General features: G+C 42.7%; 1 protein-coding gene across 2 annotated transcripts in view; it reads right to left on the bottom strand.

Annotated features, from left to right (window-relative positions):
• The window catches only part of LOC126344231 (carboxypeptidase D-like), a 146153-nt gene that overhangs the window by 99333 nt on the left and 25395 nt on the right, over nt 1-21425 (bottom strand). The window lies entirely within an intron of this gene.

The raw sequence follows: 21425 nt of genomic DNA, 5'->3' as shown, positions 1-21425 counted from the left end.
AATAACGTCACACGAGTTTCTGTGTCCATTTTCATGACTATATTCTATGACAACCGAATTCTCAATTTGTCATTTTTTTATTTATGGTAGAAGCGCTTCACACAAGGTTCATTATCACTGCAAAACCTTTGCACTATGTAGATCAAAGCAAGTTCACAAGCTACTTTCTGGACACTATAGGCCAATTCCGACGGTATCCTTAAGCGTTAGCTCGAAGACCAGTTTGATATAGTGCTTCCTTAACATTCACCCCATGTTGTTGAGGGAAGCCACAGGAAATGAGAAACGCGCCACAAGTCATTTTGTCGAACAAGACTGAGTTAATCACGACAATATTGAGTAATAATTCACAAGCGCCGCTGCTAAAGCTCCTAGCGTCTTTTATTCGTGTACATGGAACTAATGCTATGATCGTGGTGAGCGTTTATCTTGTTTAACACTGTGCAGACATTTCCAGAATGACTACATACAGAGAATATTTGCATAGATTCTGATTAAGTTCCTCGTCAAACCTCAGCGTAGGACAATCGTGGAAGAAGGCTGTAGCCGGCCGCTGTGGTCTCGCGGTTCTAGGCGCGCAGTCCGGAACCGCGCGACTGCTACGGTCGCAGGTTCGAATCCTGGCTCGGGCATGGATGTGTGTGATGTCCTTAGGTTAGTTAGGTTTAAGCAGTTCTAAGTTATAGGGGACTGATGACCACAGCTGTTAAGTCCCATAGTGCTCAGAGCCAATTGAGCCAATTGAACCAATTGAAGAAGGCTGTAACTTTTCGATAACATGATGTTGCCTGGCTATGAACCCGAAGGTAAGAGCGCGTAATTTTATTCCTAAAATCAGGTAGAAATATAGCCGGTTTATACATAGAGCGTATTCAGTGCACGCTACGGCCAGGAAGATTCACTGTCCAGTTTTTGGTGGGAAACATTAATCGTTAGCAGTTTTGAAACGAAAAGACCATTCAGGATTACGTACGCACGGTCGTGAAATATTTTATTTAAGTGCTGGACATAATAGACAAGTGACGTAAAAGTGTCTGTATTTTCGAGCGTTTGAAGAATAAATTTCATTAAATCGCATTTTACATACCGCAAACTGGCACAAGAGTTTTATTTACATATTCAATATTACGAACATGCACCCAAATATTGTCGAGAGAGGCTATTTGCCTTACATTGTTTACAAAGCTCGCCTGAACACCGATGTTCATATCCCTCCCACCAAACGACAAAGGCGCTCAGCGAAACGGTGGCACAACAAGAGTACTCCCAACGTTTGACAGCAGTTATTTTGGGTTAAGGTCAGTGATAATCTAGTTCACTTACTTGTTAGTGTTGTTTACACTATTTTATTTCATGTTCCCTTTTCTAGTTTTGGTTGCTGCCACACTGTGGATTTGCAGAAAGTTTGCCTATAAAATTTCACTGCATTTATACAAAATTTACGTGCATTATTTGTCGTTCACCCGTTTCAGATAAACCAGCATGCTCATTCGGTCCTTCCTAATGTTGCAGTGTTACATTTCCTGCTCACACCACCGACCACAACGGAGACACTATCCGATCAACAGTTTCCGAACACCGCTTTGTAACGCGGATTGAGCACTAGATGTCATGAGGGGCCAAACCGTCACTATAAAAGAAGGCGAGAATACTGTGATGTCAGTGGGAAGTAGTAACAGCAGAATCGGTCTGTCTGGAGAGCACACTGACTTCGAACGTAGCTAGTCACGTTAGTAACAGATTCATCAGGGACATTTCAGTCCTTCTAAAGCTGTCCAAGTCGAGTTTTGGTGATATGTTTGTGAAGTGGAAATACGGAGGAACAACCATAGCTTAACAAAGGACCAGGAGGACCTCATTCGTATAGGGTTAAAACAATGGAGTATAGTAGTCCAGCAGCTCCTCATAAGCCATAAATTTCTCTAGGGAACGCTAAGCAACGCTAGAGGAAGTCTAAAGCGTGTCGTCGTTGGATAGTGAATCACTAGAAACGAGTTATTTGAAGTGACGAATCATGCTGTAACACGTGACAAACCGATGGAAGGGTTTGGGTTTGGCGAGTGTCTGGAGAACGCTACCTGCCATCATTTGTAGTGCCAACAGTGAAGTACGAAGAGCTGGTATTACGGTATGGGAGTGTATCTCATGGTCAGGCTGTTTTCCCTTTATTGTGCTCGAAAATCACTAACTGACAAAGGGATATGAACACACTTTACTGCGTTGTTTACTGCGTTCAGTAGATGAACAGTTCGGAAATGATGTTGTAGGTTTCGGTATGACATTGTAAAGCAGCTTCTGTGAGGCAACGTTGTGTGGGCAATAACATTGCTAAAATAGACTGTCCTGCCTTTAGTCCTTACTTGAACCCAGAAGGACTGTTTTCAGATAAGCATAGATATTGCAAAATTTTAAAATTTTGTTTTGAATGAAAACATGGTGTAAGTAGGCTGTTTAGGTTTTTATGTTGGTAACGCCACGTAGCGCTCTGTATTAAAGTCACTGGCTGCTATGAGCAGTCTGTGGCTGGTTGGACTCATTGTTGGAGTATTCCCTTGTTTAGTGCTGGACAATTGGATGTGAACAGCGTGTAGCGTTGGACAGTGAGCCGCCAGCAGTGGTGGATGTGAAGAGAGAGATGCCATAGTTTTGAGGGGTTACAATAAGCGGACTATCTGGACGTGTGTCCGCCAGAAAAAGGAAATTTGTAAAGATGGATGTCATGAACTGATATATGGTGACTTTTGAACATTATTAAGGTAAATACATTGTTTGTTCTCTATCAAAATTTTTCATTTGCTAATTATGCCTATCAGTAGTTAGTGCCTTCATTAATTAGAATCTTTTATTTAGCTGGAAGTATTGGCGCTCGCTGTATTGCATTAGTTCGAAATGGTTCAAACGGCTCTGAGCACTGTGGGACTTAAATTCTGTGGTCATCAGTCCCCTAGAACTTAGAACTACTTAAACCTAACTAACCCAAGGACATCACACACATCCATGCCCGAGGCAGGCTTCGAACCTGCGACCGTAGCAGTCGCTCGGTTCCGGACTGAAGCGCATAGAACCGCTCGCCCACCGCGGCCGACAGTAGTTAGAGTAATGAAGATTTTTGTGAGGTAAGCGATTCATGAAAGGTATAGGTTATTGTTAGTAAGGGCCATTCTTTTGTAGGGATAATTGAAAGTCAGATTGCGTTGCGCTACAAATAATGTGTGTCAGTTTAGTGATGATCAGAATAAGTAAAGAGAAAAATTATCGATATACCGTAAAAGAGAAAACTGTTTGAGTACATTGAGTTTTGCTCAGTTGTTTGACAATCAAATAAAGTAGAAGTTCACCAGCTCAGTAGTTCATAATTTTCCAAAGGGGACGTTTCAATAGTTCAGGTAGTTTGTGTTATTTTTTATTATCTACGCAATTAATCAATTTCGACCTCGCTAGAAAACGACCAAAGGTCGAAACTGGCCAATGGCATAGATAATAAAAAAATAACGCAGCCTACCTGGACCGTGTTTTCAATCACAAAACGTAGACTTTGATTCAGACCCCAGCATCCGTCACGACCATCTCTTAGTTTCGGCTCCTGAGGAAGAATGGGCTGCCATTCCTTCACAGAAATTCAAACAGTCCCCAGCAGAGTTCAAGCCGTCATGAAGGCGATGGTGAATACACCCATGTTAATGTCAACGAATAGGCGTCCAGTCACCTTTGAGCAGATACCGTATTTGGCATTCGCAATCGGTGTGGCGACGTTTTGCTCTAAGACATAACTATGGGTGTGACAAGAAATTTTGTTTTGCCCAGAGTTCTGAACTTTATACTTGTTTCCTTTTTAAACCGAGCTGTAACAAATCATAATCAGCTTCGAGATCGTCTGCACAAAACGAATCGATCAGATTTCTGAAGGGTACGGTATAGGGCAAAGACTGCGACGATGTCTGTAAAGTGGAGGAGAAGGACACAAGGGAGTTTAAGTATTTCAGCAGTATAGAGGATATACAAAGATGGCGGAAGGAGAAAGCCATGGGGTACATGTGCACTGGCATGGACGACACAGGAATTGGTGCTGTTGGTGATTACATAAAACAGACTACCGGATGGAAAGTATACTACAACGCGAGCAGAGTTTATCGGGAGTATATGGCTCTGGTATTTGAAACGGATGCCGGAAGGCTATACGTGGTCGTATGCTTTTCCAAAGTCATAAGACAAAAACAGGGCAGTTTTACAGTCACAACGTTGATGAGGTAAGAAATGGACAATGAAGAGCCAAGGAACGGGTAGAGGCCACTTTGGCTAACAGGAAGAGGTATTTACAGATACATTAGGAGAGAACATATTTGAAGATATTGCTAGACACTGAGTTGAGGTTGATGTGGCAGAAGGCTATGCCATTGACAGGTTGGATTTAAGGAAAAAATAGGATACTGGAGATTTTTTGTGGCTTAGCCTGTGAGAGGCTGGCAATGATTTCTAGCAAGGAATGAGGTGAACATAAGTAGCGCAGTCCTGACCAAATAAGTCTTTGATGACTTGTGCTGCGTCCGGTCTGGTAAGTTCTGTTTGAGGCATTATGCCTATTATACTACAGATAAGATACGGAAAGAAACGTTGTGAAGCAACAGAGCATGTTCGCTTCGTAATCTCATATGGTTAGCTCGGAGACGAAGTAGAAAGAAGCACAGGGTTAACCTGAATGAAGAGTGTCAATGTGTCACTTCACGTACGCGACCTCGGATGACAATCGTCTGCGTTGCGTAAGCAGGACGCCGACAGAGACAGATAACTGCTTCCAGGACTAAGTGACACATCAGAAGGAGTCCCTGGAATGGACAGGAGGGATGTGGTACTAGTGCGGTATCTGCGCAACATTTCACAGTACCATGTCAGGAGTACGCTGTTCAAATAGTCTGTAAACACAATTTTCAGTGTGCCTCAGTATTCCGCCTTAAGTAAGTGACTGAGAGAGACGTATAATCGTTAAGTGAAATCAGTATGGCAACAATCTATAATTACATGTTAATGTAACGTTTATATAGTAAAGTATACAGTGAAGTAATATGTAACATGTAAGTACAAGTCGTCTGTGGTCTGAGCTGGACGTAGGCGCTTCTGCTGATTATTTCCATCCTGAAGTTGCGTCCACATTATTGCGTGGGCGTCGTGTTTGTGTGTGTGTGTGTGTGTGTGTGTGTGTGTGTCCGCTTTCTCTTCTTTCTTTCTCAGATTTTCTTCAAACGATATATTGTTGTAAGTAGGTGTTTCGTATCCTTTTACCGAGCGAGGTGGCGCAGTGGTTAGCACAGTGGACTCGCATTCGGAAGGAGGACGGTTCAATCCCGTCTCCGGCCATCCTGATTTAGGTTTTCGGTGATTTCCCTAAATCGCTTCAGGCAAATGCCGGGATGGTTCCTTTGAAAGGGCACGGCCGATTTCCTTCCCCATCCTTCCCTCACCTGAACTTGCGCTCCGTCTCTAATGACCTCGTTGTCGACGGGACGTTAAACACTAATCTCCTCCTCCTCCTCCCCTTTTCCAGGATTTTCGGACCTTTTATTTCAGAATTTAGTTATTTCCGGCTTTCACAACAGTTAGCCAAAAGCTACGATTAGAAGATAATTGAATAACAACTACGAAAATTAACAGCTGCTGAGCAAAACTCAGAGACAAGCTAAATGTTAAGAAACTGTGCAGTTAGGGAGAAACTGTTCTTCATCTTCAAACATCCAACCGAGGATGAATTCTTTCTAAAAAATGGGAAAAATAGTGTTTAACACTGAAACTCGTAGTTGTGATTTAGTAACTACCCTGCAAAATACTTAAATTATGCATTTCACTCGCAAATGTGGAACTGTTTCTTAACACTGTGAAGCAAGAGTCTATTAAAACGGAGAAAATGGGTTCTTATTTCTATAGAAGTACGTTGTTATACATAAGGCTTAGAAAATATTGAAACTGTTGTACGAAGGCAGCAGGAAGTCCTCAGCTAAGTGAAGAAATTGGTATGTTACCAAAATTTGTATGACACTTAACACTGGTAGGTAGTGCATAACATTTTATCAGTGTATGTACTGTCTATGCAACTACACTCCTGGAAATTGAAATAAGAACACCGTGAATTCATTGTCCCAGGAAGGGGAAACTTTATTGACACATTCCTGGGGTCAATACATCACATGATCACACTGGCAGAACCACAGGCACATAGACACAGGCAACAGAGCATGCACAATGTCGGCACTAGTACAGGGTATATCCACCTTTCGCAGCAATGCAGGATGCTATTCTCCCATGGAGACGATCGTAGAGATGCTGGATGTAGTCCTGTGGAACGGCTTGCCATGCCATTTCCACCTGGCGCCTCAGTTGGACCAGCGTTCGTGCTGGACGTGCAGACCGCGTGAGACGACGCTTCATCCAGTCCCAAACATGCTCAATGGGGGACAGATCCGGAGATCTTGCTGGCCAGGGTAGTTGACTTACACCTTCTAGAGCACGTTGGGTGGCACGGGATACATGCGGACATGCATTGTCCTGTTGGAACAGCAAGTTCCCTTGCCGGTCTAGGAATGGTTGAACGATGGGTTCGATGACGGTTTGGATGTACCGTGCACTATTCAGTGTCCCCTCGACGATCACCAGCGGTGTACGGCCAGTGTAGGAGATCGCTCCCCACACCATGATGCCGGGTGTTGGCCCTGTGTGTCTCGGTCGTATGCAGTCCTGATTGTGGCGCTCACCTGCACGGCGCCAAACACGCATACGACCATCATTGGCACCAAGGCAGAAGCGACTCTCATCGCTGAAGACGACACGTCTCCATTCGCCCTCCATTCACGCCTGTCGCGACACCACTGGAGGCGGGCTGCACGATGTTGGGGCGTGAGCGGAAGACGGCCTAACGGTGTGCGGGACCGTAGCCCAGCTTCATGGAGACGGTTGCGAATGGTCCTCGCCGATACCCCAGGAGCAACAGTGTCCCTAATTTGCTGGGAAGTGGCGGTGTGGTCCCCTACGGCACTGCGTAGGATCCTACGGTCTTGGCGTGCATCCGTGCGTCGCTGCGCTCAGGTTCCAGATTGACGGGCACGTACACCTTCCGCCGACCACTGGCGACAACATTGATGTACTGTGGAGACCTCACGCCCCACGTGTTGAGCAATTCGGCAGTACGTCCACCCGGCCTCCCGCATGCCCACTTTACGCCCTCGCTCAAAGTCCGTCAACTGCACATACGGTTCACGTCCACGCTGTCGCGGCATGCTACCAGTGTTAAAGACTGCGATGGAGCTCCGTATGCCACGGCAAACTGGCTGACACTGACGGCGGCGGTGCACAAATGCTGCGCAGCTAGCGCCATTCGACGGCCAACACCGCGGTTCCTGGTGTGTCCGCTGTGCCGTGCGTGTGATCATTGCTTGTACAGCCCTCTCACAGTGTCCGGAGCAAGTATGGTGGGTCTGACACATCGGTGTCAATGTGTTCTTTTTTCCATTTCCAGGAGTGTATGAGGGAACGTCAAGAAGTAAGTTGTACATTATTATGGCAGGTCAAGTAATTTTTATTGAATGCTGCACTATCCACCAGAATGACAAAGATAAACGACACTATTTTTCAACGTAGTTGCAATATCCCCACAAGCGAAGGCGACCAATTTTTTTTTTTTTTTTTTTTCTGGCGCAACGGTACACCACAGCGTGTTGTAACCGGCTGGGCTAAGTGGAGGTGGGTGCCGAGAAATGTTGGAAACGTGTGAAAATGATCCTCAGTTTTTAAACGCAGTTATCACTGGTGATGAGTCGTGGATTTTTGAGTGCGACCCTGAGACAAAAAGGCAGAGTACAGAGTGGCACATCCCATCGTCGATCCGTCCCAAGAAGGCACGCATGAGCAAGTCCAGGATCAAAACCATGCTCATTGTCTTCTTTGACGTCAGAAGCATTGTCCACCACGCATTCGTACCTACCGAGACTTCAGTAAACTCAGCTCTCTACTTGGAAGTGCTCAAAACAGTGAAAAGGAGGGTCTCGCTCTGCCGAAGCGACATCAGGGACACGTGGAAAGTTCACCACATCTTCAACTTTTATAGTCCTGTCTGCCTCAGTTGCGTGTAATATTACGGTATGTTGATAATTTTTATTTATGGACTGGCAGCAACTGAATAAAACACAATTTTAGTGTCATACCGTTTCGCCTTTATTTTCTGCAAGGCATCATCAGTGGCAGGTTGCGTGGACAATTTCTCACATATTACGCCCCTGTTGCATTTTTGGTGTTGTTCTTCTTCTTATTATTGCCAATTTTCGGTTTTTCCACATTCCACAGCACTATGAACTGAAAGTTTGTTTCAATGGCAGTTCATAGAGCTGTGGAACGTGAAAACAAACCGCAAATTGGCATTCATAAGAAGAAGAACAACACCAAAAATGCAACAGGGGCGTAATATGTAAGAAATTGTCCACGCAAACTGCCACTGATGATGCCTTGCAGAAAATAAAGGCGAAACGCGTATGGCACTAAAATTGTGTTTTATTCAGTTGCTGTCAGACGGTCCATAAGTAAAAATTATCAACATACCGTAATATCACCACGGCAACTTGCGGGCTCACAGCGCCTTCATTGTCAACGACTTCCTGGTCAGGACCAAGACCCGATTGGTTCCCCAGCCTCCCTACAGTCCTGACCTGGCTCCCGCTGACTTGTTTTGATTTCTTGGTTAAAAGGAGTCATGAAAGGAAAACTTTGTGACATGACTGAAAGCATCCAGGCGCATGTTACACCAGCTCTAAAGGACATTCCGGAAAAGGCATTCCAGGATGATTTCCAGGCATGGAAACACCGCCTCCTGAAGTGTATCGACGCAAGATGGTACTATTTTGAAAATTTTTGATTATTTCTACGAATATATACAATAAATGATTTTTTTATGAATTTGGGTTGCATTACTTATGGAACACACCTTGTACAGGCCTCGGTTACAGAGCGATCGGAGGATCCATGTGTGAACGTCCTGGTCGTCAGAAAATCTTTTTCCTCCAGATGTTATTCCAGCTTGCCGAAAACATTACCCGGAGGTTGACGTTGTGCTCGATGTCGTCGGCCTACCTTCACGATCGGCGACAGCCACCTTTGTGTGATCTGAGCCAAACTGTTGAGACCGTTTCTTTATGGCTGGACCCAACAATGCCTTTGGACGAGATATCGACAAAACTGTGTGCTGTTTAAATGTTTTGTCCTCAGGAATCGTAGTGTCCTGCGCACTTCAACTCTAGAGAACGTTTCCAGTTGTCGCAACATTTCACTCGCTCCCTGTGGTGCACCTGTTGTCCGTAACGCAGCAGAAGTGTGTCTGCAGGAAACCCGGGACATGTGTTCCCTTCTGACAATCCACCGCTCTTGTTGCACGATGGTCTTAGCGTAGGACGATATGTATAACTTACTTTCTGAAGTCCGACGGCGTCAACGTGTGTCGTTTTTACCACTGAGTTTCGTGTTAATCAGTAAAGTCATTGTCAGTGGTTTGAAAGATTCATATATTTCTTGAGATGAAAAACAGTTCTCTGAAATGATATCGTGGCATTATTGGCCAGGAGGCTTCATCTGGCGGTGTTCCTGCTCTTGTTGCAAGTCTGTCTACTTCACACCACTCCGGCGACTTACCTGTCGATGAAGATGAGAACAAGATAAACACTCATTTCCCGAGCAAACAAAATCTTCAACAGGACTGGGAATCGAAAACGGGACGGCATGACCAAGGAGAATCGTCGCTTCTAGGCCACGAGCTGCGGGCAATAGTCCGTTAATTAATTTACTGAAGCTGGGGTCTCGAAAATCAAAACTGTAACGAATGTGTAATTTTCACACCACAGGCCATGTTTCTATTCTGTAAAACTAACCTAGTTTGGTGTTGGAGAAACGAATTTTGATACTTGCATAGACTGCACCAAGAACAGTGTAAGGTGATTTCTACAGTGTTGTCTTTTATTCACAGTCGGAAGCCACTGCGTCTACATTTCGAAACCAGATTCTGGACTGCGGAACACAACCATCTGCTGATACATTCAAATGGCTAGTTGTGAAAAAGGATGAAATAAATTGTTTAAAAAAAAGCCTAGGAAGATTCATTGCTAGTTTAAGTGCCAGAGGTGTGAGCTGGTATAATACTTGCAGCCGGCGCAGTATAGCTATATGTTTGTCATAATACTTTTTAATTTGCCGATGTGTGGTGAGATTCGTGGTAGTGGGAAGAGCTTATGCAATATGAAGCGATTTGTAACACTAACAGATAATATGTTGTAAAAATTCAAAAGCATAAGTTACGTTCTAATTCCATAGGTTATGTAACAAGACAGTTTATCAAGTGGTAATATCATGACTGACTTTTTTTCCCATCAACTTTCGTTCATGCTCTTGAAGATCCGATGATGACAGCGCAGCTCTGTCGGAACCGGCCATTCAATAGAATGCTTTTTAATCGATCTCGGCATTCGAAACTTACTTTAGTTACCATACCTTAACACATCTTTTTTTTTTTACAAGGGATTCGATTACTTAAAGAACCGGGGATGGAGATGGGACTGTTAGTGTTTCTTGCAAGGGAAACGAACCCCACAAGCAGAAAGCAGAGTAATAGAGCTCGGTAGTGTTACGAAATCGCGCAAAATCTGCCTCTAGCGGAGATGTCGGGTGGAGCACGGCTGGAACGTGACACAGAGGAGCCATCTTGGGATATTAAGTAATATGATAGACAAAACGCTGAATGTATAAAATACAATAGAATAAACATTCTAAAAATAGAAGTAATTGAACTAGCAAAAAACCACAATAAGAATATGTCATAGGGAAAATAACCAGTGAGTGAGGAAATATTAACTGCTTAAAGATTAAAGCACAGAAATGTACCAACTAATCAAACGATGAAACAATGTAGCTCAGAGACAAAGCCAACAGAGATTACATTCAGCAAGAGTATAATAGCGAAGGGCAAAACTGAAATTAATTAAAAAGTAAATCACTGTCCAAAAACCAGGCTAGATTATACCGACCATTTTACAGAAGTGTACGTGAAATTTTAATATAAGAAACGCCGGTACAATACTAATGCCTCAAACGTGATAAAAACAGTTGACATGTTAAAAGTATGCTGCTTGGATGCCAAGGAAAAAATGTAAACACTTGTTTCGCGCTTACTAGATAGTGGACTGCGCGCGAGCGGATAAGTATGAGAAAAATACCACATCCGATGTTTTATCTCTCACTATAAATCTGCTCACTAAAGTTACATCAGACGGTATAGGAAGAAAACGTTTAGGGGCGTGGGACGATGAGCCTTTTTGGCATAAATTTGACTTTACGTTAGAAAAAGGGAAAGAAAAGAAGAAAACACACAGATATCTTGTCTGTGCGTGCAGTAATCTAAGAGTAACTAGTGGAATCAGATCTTTGAAAACTTTGACAAAGAAGTCGCGAAAACTACAGACAATAGAGTAGTTTTAGTTTTTAAAGAGCCAACAGACGAACCACCGTGCAGAAAGTCGATGAGAACGCGTAGGAAGCGGAATACGAGCGTGATGTAATTCACTGTTTTTAATTGGGTAGTTTATATATTGGAAAAACTATGAAAAAAAAAAGCAAATCGGACGAAAAAGTGAAAAAGGACAAGGATAATATTTTATAGTACCGAGGTTCACTGATGTGCTGAAATGGGAAAAAACCGTAGAGCCGAAACAAAATTGATAGATTATGTGATGAAGAATAAACAATAAAAGAAGAAAGAAGCAGATAATTATTGGTTGATTTGGGGGAGGGCGCCAAACAGCGAGGTCATCGATCCCATCGAATTGAGGACGTGGAAGGAAATCGGCCATGCCCTTTCAAAAGAACAATCCAGACATTTTCCTGAAGCGATTTAGGGAAACCACGGAAAATCTAAATCAGGATGGCCGGACGCGGGTTTGAATCGTCGTCCTCCCGAATGCGAGTCCAGTGTGATAACCACTGCACCACCTTTCTCATTTAGATAATGAAAACAGCAAGAAGAAGAAGTATAACGTTCGAAACATTCAATCTGCAAACTGTGGTGAAAAAAAGTAAATATTGTGGTTAACAGTGGGAGAAACTTCATAGAGTGACCAAATACAGGAAACATAATCAAAGTCACCATCCTCCCGTAGAAAAGGCTGTCATTGACATAGAATTACGTTAGCGACCATGTCTCAGTGTTGGCGAAACATTTTACTGTGGTGACGCATGAACTTTTTAAAATCGGTTTTCTTAGACTTATAATAAAAGTATTATAGTATGTTACCTGGAAAACAGCACTATGCACCAACAGCAGTGAGGCTTTGCTGTGAACACACTGGACTGAATGAGCCGAAACCTGAGTTGACGCGATAAACTTTGACGACGGGCCTTGGTCTTCGTGGTATGACAATCTTATCGACAAGCAAACTTTCTCTCAGTACTTGTAGTACTCGTAGAAATAGGAGCGCCTACTCATGTGTCTGTTTTTATGGATCTGGAATGTTTACAGTATTTATCGGTGGCCGGAAATTTTACGAGTCGAAGTTGTTGTTATTTTGTTTCTCGTTTTGGAGCAAACGCTGCGGGCGACTCCTATTTTCGTGGTTCCTTTCTCCTCCTGAAAAAAAAAGAGCTATTGCACTGAAATTAGGCAGAGGGCGAAGATTGTGAGAACGCGTTCTCAGAATGCAATTTCCGAAATGGTCCACTAAGAGCGGTTATGAAGGATCTCCACCGATATTGTTTCATTCTGCTATGAAGCCAACAAAATAGAACGCGAATATTTTACTATCAAATATGTATGCGAAACACGTTCCGGCAAGAAGTGTTATGTAGCTGTTTGGTAGATATTTATTAATGCCTATTGTGTCAGCACGACCGACATATTTGCGCCATTTCAGTTCTGTTTATGTACCTCTCTCCACACGTGTTCCATCAGCTTGGAGCATATTAGCAGCAACCAGTAGTATGGTTGCTAACGTACGCAGTAATGCGGTGGCCATCGATCGGGCCGTTGCCACTTCGAATTTCGGTGCGGCTGCTGATTACCAGAGGATGCGTCAACGACCTATGTTAAATTAACAAACCTCTCGTAGAGAGAGGACGTGTAGCACTGTTGAAGCGGTCCGCCTTTGGTCAGGTGTAAAACACGTCCGCCTCGTTGATGGTATGACAGAGGAATAGGCTAAAATCCTGCACTGGGTTTCACCCTCATCCTTCGTTTCATTCCATAGCAACACAAGCATTGTGCTGCATAAGGATTCATCATACACGTAGACATGATCAAGACGTACACGTGACTTATAGCAGGTAGGAAAAACGCAACGAGAAATACCTTAAGTAACATCCTTCATCGGTTAGCAAAGTAGACGTCCCACTTTGTCTGCAATGCTCAAGCGACAAAGAATGGGATAAACTTTGACTTCAGGATACTGGTTTCTATACCATTAAAAAAAATGCACCTACATTTCTTAAGTGACTACTGTTTCACATGTGTCGGCAGATGATGTTGCTGCATTCAAAAATGGTTCAAATGGCTCTGAGCATTATGGGACTTAACATCTGAAGTCATCAGTCCCCTAGAACTTAGAAGTACTTAAACCTAACTAACCTAAGGACATCACACACATCCATGCCCAAGGCAGGATTCGAAACAGCGTCCGTAGCAGTCGCGCGGTTCCGGACTGAAGCGCCTAGAACCACTCGGTCACAATGGTCGGCGTTGCTACATTCAGCGGATGCTAAAAGCTGTTACTGAATCGTTATTCTGTCAGTGAAATTTACCTCTAGACTATGAAATTAGTTTAGTTTGATTGACAGGTAGCGTTCTTTGTCGACAGAATTGCAGAGTTGTTCGAAAAAACAAAATCTACAATTTCTCATTGCTCAACACCTGTTTTTCGGCTCGTTTTGTGGCATTTTAAGAAGAGTAGCTGTTATCCAGTTACTGAAGGTTATCATTTCCGTACAAAACCGTACGGTAGTTTCTACACCAAGAAAAAATTATATATTGCTATACCAAATGGTGTTTTATTCGACACCCCAAGAAGGCACCAGTGTATTGTAGTCTACAAGACACTATCACAGTTCCCCACGTTCATAAGCATTTTATATTTAGCAACAGTTGTATCTAACTTAGAATTAAAGATTTATTTTTTCCAGAAATACTGACGTAGAGTCTGTCGAGGACAGATAGGTTGTCCTGCTAAATACTACACAAATTTAGTAACATTATTCAGAAAACACGAGAAGAGTACAAATAGCAGCATTTGATGTTTATAAAATGTCTCACTGTGTATCGATGACTAAGAGTATTTCTTTGGTAAGAGCGGAATTCATATCCGCGTCTGGCAATTTTCCGCGACAAGTGACTTGGCTGGTTTCTACTAAAGGAATTTGGACGATTCCTACATACTCTCTAAACTACCTCCTATCTCAAATAATATTGGATTGGTGGATAAGTTCATAGCGTTTTTCCATAAATTTAATAAACACAACGGATACTTTACTCATCAGTAATATATTCTCCTTCACTATTTACAGCAGTCTACCAACGCTGGGGTAACTTTTCAATTCTGCGACTGTAGAAACCACGAGGTTTTGAGGTAAAGAACTCATCCAGCCATGTTCGGAGCGCATTTTCATCCGGGAAGGAAGTTCCTTGAAGGTTATTCGATAGAGAGCGGAAAAGGTGAATATTTCAGAGTGCAACATCAGGTGAATCATATGTTTGCGGAGCGACTTCCCAAACCGACTCCTGTGTAGCGTTGCTTTTTTTTCTTTTTTTTTTTCTTTCATTCCAGCAGAGTGTCGGCGGGCGTTATCGTGTAGTAGTACCACTTCACGTAGTCTTCCTGGTCTTTATTCTTGGACTGCGTCTGCAAGACGTCTCACTTCTTGACAATAAAAGTCAGCAGTGATGGTTACACCCTGGGGAAACAATTCGTAGAATACACCATCATTGTTCCACCAGATGGATAAAGTTTCTTTTGCGGATGGACACATGTCTTTGTAGGTGGAGTTTTGGTTTATTTGGGTGCAAACATTCCTTTCTTTTCCTTATGTCAGCAGTGACGATGCAGGATAGCAATGGTCAGTGTTGTTCACGAGCCAATTGATGACGACCAAGCAGAGATGCATGTAGGGCCACCCGCTGATTTTTGTGATTTTGCCTTAGAGCGTGCGGTATCCGTACACCCGATTTTTGAACCTTCCCCATTGCATGAAATTGTCACTCGATGGTAGAATGATCACAGTTCATCGCATTTGCCAGTCCTCGAGTACGGAATCATTGTGCATTAATGTGTTTAAACTAACTTTATCGAACCCCGAGGGGATTCTCGAATGTGGAGAGTCACTAATACAAAAACCATTTTCTTGCCATGCTCTGTCCAATGACATTATCCTCATACACGGTGCAAATATTTCTGGCTGTCTCCCCTGCTCTCATGCTTCTACTAAACTGAATGAGAAGAACACGTCGGCAATGTTCCGAATTCTCCACGTGGCACGCCGTTTTCTAGCGTTCACCCCTCCATCCACTATCTCCACATGAGAAAATAACAATATATAAACTCGCCTAGCAACAATACACCAAGATAAAAAAGTAACAATCGATAAATAAACCCATAGCAACCGGTGTACCAACATGAAAAACAAAAACGCTACGAATGTAGTCACCAACCTATTATAATAACACCAACGCGTTAGCGCCGCCCCCTCCCTCTCGCCTCCCCCATTATCTCCCACCTTCTCAAAACAACCATTCGCCTACCTTCTCCTGACAGTGTATTAACCAAAATGATATATTTCTAATGAAGAAACAAACTTTGCATGGAAATATGTTGTTAATAAAGATCCAGAAGATGCAAGATACTGAGGAAAGTGGCATTCCAGCATCTTATGAAATGGATCGTGCTTTCACTGCGCTACAAGGCACGTTATTGCCCCCGAGTATTCTTAGTCAATATATTTTTTCTCCACCTTCCGTTGTGTTTTCGGTTACGATGGTATCCCATGTAAATGAAAAATATTTGGTGAAAGCTTTTGGAGATCTCTGTACGCAAACTAGTGGGTCCGCCACATTTCGCGAATACTGATGAATTGCGACAATGCTACAGCGAAAATCCTACAGCGACAATGCAGTGACTAATCTCTCATTCTGGTCGAAGTTCTCGTAGCATTGTAACGATGAATTGAAATTTGCAGTACGTCCTCTGTAGAACATGCGGGCGACGGCAAACCCACGGCGTACGGTAAGGGCGGAATTACTAACATGCGGGACTCACGCACGCTTTGCCATTAATTTGCTGCGGGCGCATGGCCCCTAGGTGAGGCGTACTGAAGTCCAGACAAGCGCCGCTACGGCTCATGCCGGTGTGTCGTTGCGTTCTGCACGTAGGAACGAACAGTGTGTCCATTGTCTTCGGAAATTAAGCAAAGCTGAAGACAACTCACGATCTCTCCTACATCTTGCGCATCAGGGAGGTACTTCACTTCTGGTACTATCAAAATTCTATCCCTCTGCCACTGTCAAACCTATAGGTTATCTTCGATTTCCCTCCTTTTCTTTCTCTTCCTGTCGCTATTTGTGCATAGAAATGACGTCATTCTGGACAGAGAATTATGACCATCTCGGTCATTTACGAGTCCATCTGTCGCTTACCCTCAGTCCAAATCTTAAGGACGTCGTTTGTTTGTAGCATTTTCCATATCTTTCTATTGGTATGTAACCTCTTCATACTCATCTTTGCCACATTTGTTACCAATGGTATGCGCTACATATTACGAACTTTGTTTTCACCTACAATAGCGTTCTGATATTGGAAAAGCTTCGGTAGCAGCTGCTGTGTAAGAGGACAAGAGCACGTGAACACTCTAATTTTCGACACCCTGCAGATTTATTGGTTATTTTTCTTTGAATGCTGTTAAAGTAACATAGATGCTGTAATCTGAAAGACGCGGCAGTTACACCTACTGCGCTACTGCTCCTCTAGACTGTGAAATTTGGCATCACTGTCACGAGCACATCTTCAGTTGTGCACGTTTTAAGAAGCTTTTGCGCATGCGCAATTCGCATGACGTAACTGGCTTATGGGCCAAATTCATACGCATTTGATGAAAACAATACACGGTTCACGATGTGCACAGCTAGCCCTTGGCAGTCAACTACAAGTTTACATCAGTGCCACCAGGTGGTAACACACTGCAGCAGACTTTTATCTCAGTTTGGTCGGCATAAATCCTGCTAGAAGATAGCACAATCCTCAGATACGCTATTTCACTCACTGCATAGTAAAATTATATTGGAAGTCAGAATATGTTAAAGCTGTACTGACAGTAAATCCATTTTGTGGGTTTCTGAATGAGTTAAAGAATACTAAGTTATGAACTACATCACACAGTAATCCATTTGAGCCAGTGAGAATCATAAGGGCCTAAAGCATATTACAGTCGATTGTGAGATTGCAGCATTTATTCTTGCTTCTCAGATCTGTTGATCATATGGTGAGTAACGTTCATCTGTGCTGTAGGCCCACATTGTACATATGAAAATTCACGAAAAGCTGTATCTATGGTTTCTCTGATATTCTGGTATCGACGGCGGTGTTCTTTAGGCCCTTATGGATCTCAGCGCCTCATTCGTATACTAGTCAAGTGACCATTTTGGTAGACATTACTATTTGAGTTTAATTATTTCCATAAACGGCACTTTTGTGTTTGTAGTTGGTTTCTGCAGTGAGGGGACCGGGTTCCGCGTGCAGTGTAAACCTGAAGTATGTTGAATCTATTTTTAATTAATGCTAACAGAAAAGTAAATCTGTAAGGACGCGTCGTGAGTCCTGCTTGGAGAGCTCAGTCGGTAGTGTACTTGCTCGTGAAAGGCATAGGTCCCGAGTTCGAGTCTCGGTTCGGTACACAGCTTTAATCTGCCAGAAGTTTCATATAAGCGCATACTCTCCTGCAGAATGAAAATCTCTTTCTGGGACATAAAAGCAAATTATCAGGAAAGGCTAGTTCCAAAGGAACTACGGCCTCCGAGATTAGATCCTTTCATTGAGAGAGTAACGAAAAAGAAAAGCGTGCCTGTAAGCGAACGAACATTGAACAAGGGAAGTGTACAGTTAGCACAAGTTGTTGTGTGGGCGCAGTGTTAGAATATCTGGTTTTCAGCCGGAAGTAAATTCATGAACTAATACATCTGTTAGGGATCTTGTACATTTGTCCGAAAGATGGAAAAGCACGAAACCTCCCAGTTACACAAAAATGAGAAACGGCGAGTTGCGAAAGCTGACACATTAATTCGTTATTGCTCTAAACTGTTCTTAATCATTTACAAAACAACAAAATTCCACAAAACAATTCTTTCTTTTATCAGATAACTTATGCATCTTATTATTATTATTATTATTATTATTATTATTGTTGTTGTTATTATTGGCAGCGGTTGTAGTTGTATAAACTTATTGATGAGCCTAACTGTTGTATAGCAGATGCTATTAACTTAACACTTTCAAATTTTTCATCATCATCATCATCATCATCATTATCATCATTTAAAACTGATTATGCCTTTCAGCGTTCAGTCTGGAGCATAGCCCCCTTATAAAATTCCTCCATGTTCCCCTATTCAGTGCTAACATTAGTGCCTCTTCTGATGTTAAACCTATTACTTCAAAATCAATCTTAACCGAATCCAGGTACCTTCTCCTTGGTCTGCCCCGACTCCTCCTACTCTCTACTGCTGAACCCATGAGTCTCTTGGGCAACCTTGCTTCTCCCATGCGTGTAACATGACCCCACCATCTAAGCCTGTTCGCCCTGACTGCTACATCTATAGAGTTCATTCCCAGTTTTTCTTTGATTTCCTCATTGTGGACACCCTCCTGCCATTGTTCCCATCTACTAGTGCCTGCAATCATCCTAGCTAGTTTCATATCCGTAACCTCAACCTTGTTGATAAGGTAACCTGAATCCACCCAGTTTTCGCTCCCATACAACAAAGTTGGTCGAAAGATTGAACAGTGCACAGATAACTTAGTCTTGGTGCTGACTTCGTTCTTGCAGAAGAGAATAGATCGTAGCTGAGCGCTCACTGCATTAGCTTTGCTATACCTCGCTTCCAGTTCTTTCACTATGTTGCCATCCTCTGAGAATATGCATCCTAAGTACTTGAAACCGTCCACCTGTTCTAACTTTCTTCCTCCTATTTAGCACTCAATCCGTTTATATTTCTTTCCCACTGACATTACTTTCGTTTTGGAAATGCTAATCTTCATACCATAGTCCTTACATTTCTGATCTAGCTCTGAAATATTACTTTGCAAACTTCCAATCGAATCTGCCATCACAAGTAAGTCATCCGCATATGCAAGACTGCTTATTTTGTGTTCACATATCTTAATCTCACCCAGCCAGTCTATTGTTTTCAACATATGATCCATAAATAATATGAACAACAGTGCAGAAAGGTTGCAGCCTTGTCTTATCCCTGATACTACTCTGAACCATGAACTCAATTTACCGTCAACTCTAACTGCTGCCTGACTATCCAGCTAAAGACCTTTAATTTCTTGCAAAAGTTTGCCTCCTATTCCATAATATCAGATAAATTATGGAATAGGAGGCAAACTTTTGCAAGCAATTAAAGGTCTTTATAAGGATAGTTAGGCAGCAGTTAGAGTTGACGGTAAATTGAGTTCATGGTTCAGAGTAGTTTCAGGGGTAAGACAAGGCTGCAACCTTTCTCCACTGTTGTTCATATTATTTATGGATCATATGCTTCTAAATCTAAAAATTTGTGAACACTCAGAACGTATATTCACGAGCCGCCACTGGAAAGCTTCGTACCTACCAGGTAAACATGTTGCTTCGTTTAGGACAAATTTTCCACTGACTAGTTTACACATAATTCCTGTCTGGCAACTCTTTCTACCGTTTACGCATACCTAATTTATAACATGCTGTAGCAGTGATTTATTTGCAACGCTTCCACTTATTTCTGCGTCACTTGAAACTCCAAACTCTATTTCTCACATCTTACAGCCGTGTTTTATAGACTTAGATGATGATGAGACGTCACGAATGCCTTCTTCCATTTAAGATGTACCTAAGGCAGGGTCGGTTCGAGAACATTTTTCCACATAAGCTTGTTACCATTTGGTGCCCTCCTCCTCCCTCGTTTTCCAACGTTCAGTTCCATCCGTGACAGTTTTCGCTAATTGTAAATCTTAGAGCTGTGGCGCATATAGCGACCCTCTCAACTTTGCACCCCAAGCATCGGCTTGGCTGATTGTGCATTGAACTGGCCCTCACGTAAGGGAAGCGTATGCGAAGTGAAACAGAGATAATAGTTTTAAGAAGTACATAACAGGTAGATTTTTAATTGTTGAGGACTGAAGACAAAATGGAAAGCTATGGTAGTAATTTCACTACCCCAAAAAAAAGAAAAAAATCACTGGAAAGGTGAGTGCGAGCTGAAGAACAGTTAAGCGAAACATAGCAGAATTTTAAGTGATAGTAAACAAAGGTTGCATTGTAATGCAACTTCTTCCGTGTGGACTTCCAAAATTTTGATTCGCCTTGACATGTAGAGGGACTACGGTTTAGGCAACACAACAATTCATCTACTTCTATTTGGAAAGCAAAAACTAATAGGAAATTATTACTGGGCACTGGTGGAATTCGACGCTTGTTACAAAGATTTGCCTTCGGATTATATCAAAAGTTTCCCTATTCAACTAGAACTCTAAGTTTCTCGTCCTTGTATGCAAGTTTCCTGTCAATCATTTCTCCTAAAGAGCCACTGAATGTTACCTTTCGACTTATACACAGTCCGTCCAAAAAGGTCAGAGACTGATTTTTTTGCTGGCGTTTGAGTGACGTAGTAACTGCGGCGGCAGCTTGAACTAACGACTGTAAGCAACAGATGTGCATCCGACCAGTCAATTGTGAGCAGGTCGTGTTATGTAGTGGATGTTAGGCTGTAGTGTGTATGTGTTGTACCACAGACCGTAGTGGACCAACGAAGTGAACGTTTCTAAGTCAAGTGTCCAGAATATTCTCGAGAATGTTTTGAAGAAGAGAAAAGTGTGCGCAAAGTCTGTCTTGCACACATTAACTCCCGACCAAAAACAACGAAACTTGAACGCCTGTCATGACTTGTTTGAAATTAGAAACGCGGACAATAATCTTTTCTGTAAAAAAAAAAAAAAAAAAAAAAGGGTCACGGATGACGAGGCATACTGTTACTAATACGAACCTACCACAACACGACACGGTGCAGAATGGGTAACTGATGGTAAGCCAATATCGAAGAAGGTGCGAATATGACCTGTCAGTTGAACAACATCTCAAAATAGGACTTTCCTGACAGATCACCGAAACTGTTTTCATATGGCCTG

The sequence above is a fragment of the Schistocerca gregaria genome, chromosome 1, assembly GCF_023897955.1.
Source record: "Schistocerca gregaria isolate iqSchGreg1 chromosome 1, iqSchGreg1.2, whole genome shotgun sequence".
NCBI lineage: Eukaryota > Metazoa > Arthropoda > Insecta > Orthoptera > Acrididae > Schistocerca > Schistocerca gregaria.
The sequence above is the reverse complement of the archived record's forward strand: the minus strand, read 5'-3'. Positions and strand labels throughout refer to the sequence as shown.